Source organism: Crocuta crocuta, unplaced genomic scaffold, assembly GCF_008692635.1.
Source record: "Crocuta crocuta isolate KB4526 unplaced genomic scaffold, BGI_CrCroc_1.0 scaffold1, whole genome shotgun sequence".
In the NCBI taxonomy this organism is placed as follows: domain Eukaryota; kingdom Metazoa; phylum Chordata; class Mammalia; order Carnivora; family Hyaenidae; genus Crocuta; species Crocuta crocuta.
The window spans coordinates 8,537,139-8,539,411 of record NW_027527930.1 but is presented as its reverse complement, the minus strand read 5'-3'; positions in this window follow the sequence as shown (position 1 = coordinate 8,539,411).

The window sequence follows — 2,273 nt, the reverse complement described above, 5'->3', positions numbered from 1 at the left end:
ACGCCGCCTCAGCTGTGCCCCCGGACCGGCATCGGACCCTTCCCTCCCCCCACTGCCGCCTCCGCCTCGGCCTCACAGCCGGAGCTTCATCTCGCTTCCCGTGCGCCCACCCTCCGGCTGGGACGCAGTGCCGGCCCGCCGCGCCCCGGCCCTCCGCAGGCACAGCCTCCTCCACAGCGGAGGCCGAAGCAAATCCCTTGTTTTTGTTTTGAGTTCTCGACGCCCCCAAGGGGGCGGGGCACGTGACTCCCCGCGGAGGGATCCACGGCTTCCGCAAAAGACTTTGAAAAAGAGTCCCACCCCGTACTACTGTCCCCAGCCCGATTTGTGCCCTCTTCAGCTCGATTTTGCCTTGCCGAGCCACCCCTCCTTCGCGGTCTCCGGGAGGAGGGTGGGATCTGGGCGTTGGCTTTCCGCGATTGATCCGGAGATGGGAAATAAAGTGAGTGATAGGTTTGAGAGGCGGAAGGAGATAGTTTCTGGTCGCATTGCACCTTTTAAAGGTCCCCATTTGTTTTGTTTTCGCTGTTTTGAAAAGTCCGCCCAAAGCAGCCGGCTCTCCGATTGGATACTGGTACAGAGATCAGAATGCTGAGCATCTGATGCACTCTAGAATCCGGATTGGCTAACTGATTAGCCTTTGAGCCCTCTGATTGGCTTTCATCTTATCCAGAGCCTCTATCTTCCTTAGGGCCTTAGCAACTCCGGGGTCTGGATTGCGCATGCCGTATAGCTCCGGAGGAATTTATAGACCAGACTGGAGGGGTCGAGTCCTTACCCCCCAAAACTAGTCCTAGGGGTATGCCACTGTACGCTCTTCCCGTCCACAAGCCGTAACAGCTAGAAAACATTTATTTTGTTCTGCGGGTGCACCTTATGATAATCAAGTTATAGAATTTTGAGGGTGTTTATTGAAATATTTACAAGTAAAATGCCATCATTTCTCTTATTTCTTTAAATTTGTTCCTACCAGCAGGAAAACAATGGAGATAGGTGAAACGAGACTGGGAAAACGTTGAGTTGATGAAGGTGGGTGATGGGTACAAGAGTGTTGGTTATATCTATTCTTTTTACTTTGATGTGCCTTCAAATTTTCCCATGTACAAGAGGGGACTTTAAAAAACAAAACTTAACCTGTGCATATTGATAAGGACATAGAAATTTTTAATAATTATAATCTCATGCCTCCAGAGGTTGTCATTGTGCTGTTGTTTTAATGAAGACTCTCCCAGAGGCTTCTTGGTCTCAGTCACCCATAAATTATAACTTCTTGTCCATTATAATTAACGTTATTAAGAGGCGACACCTCTAACAAGGCAGAGCAAAAAAGCAAAACAAAGGGTGCCTCAGGCCAGAGAAACAAACCTTCGCACAGAATGTCTTTGAGGGATGTTAAGAGACTCCTTTCTAACATTTATACTTTCTTTACTTTCTCTGTCAATTCCCAGCCACGGTCAGCCAAATACACAAATCAGTAAATAGTGTTCTTGAGTTCTTATCTAAGAAATCAGCCCCAAGGAAAAATTTTCTCTTTTCTGTTCATCTGCATGTTTTCTGTGAATTGTTTTATTAATGTAGAATACAAGGAATCATACAACACAGCTTTAGAAGCAGCTTTCTCTTTCCAGAGCAGCTAAGGAATTTTAGAAATAGCTCTCTTTACTTATTAGAGAGGACTAGACATAAAAGTCTGGAGCACAGAGCAACTGAGTGCAAGGAGATTTCAAAGAGCAAATCCTCCTATTTCAGGGAGATGTGACCTTGTTCAGGGTTTTAGAAAAAAATAAAACTACATTAACAGACTATCTTTAAATGATTTACAGGCTGCATAATTTTGTGCAATGCCTGTGATCTTTTAAACATTAAAACTATTGTTTTAATTTGACATAAACTTTTGTGCTGGAAATCTGTGCTGAAAAACGTAAGTGAGGATATGCAACTAACATGGAAAATAAAGCTAAGATTAGAATTAAATAGGTAACAGCTCATTGAGGTATATAAAGAGGCTCCAGAGAGAGACAGAAAGTAGCTGGACAGAAAACATACACCTCAAGAGAAAGGAGAATTTGTGGCCAAAACATGAAGGAGATTGGGGACTTTTTTTAAGTAGGAGAGAAAAGGAACATAAGACAGAAAATAAGTGATGTGAAAGAGGAAATGTAAAATTATGTGGTAGAAGATTTTTTAAAATAGAGATGGTATAAGGCAAAAATAAAGAGATCAAGAAATTGTCATTGACTTGGATCACTGTTACAAAGTTATACAAAATGTAT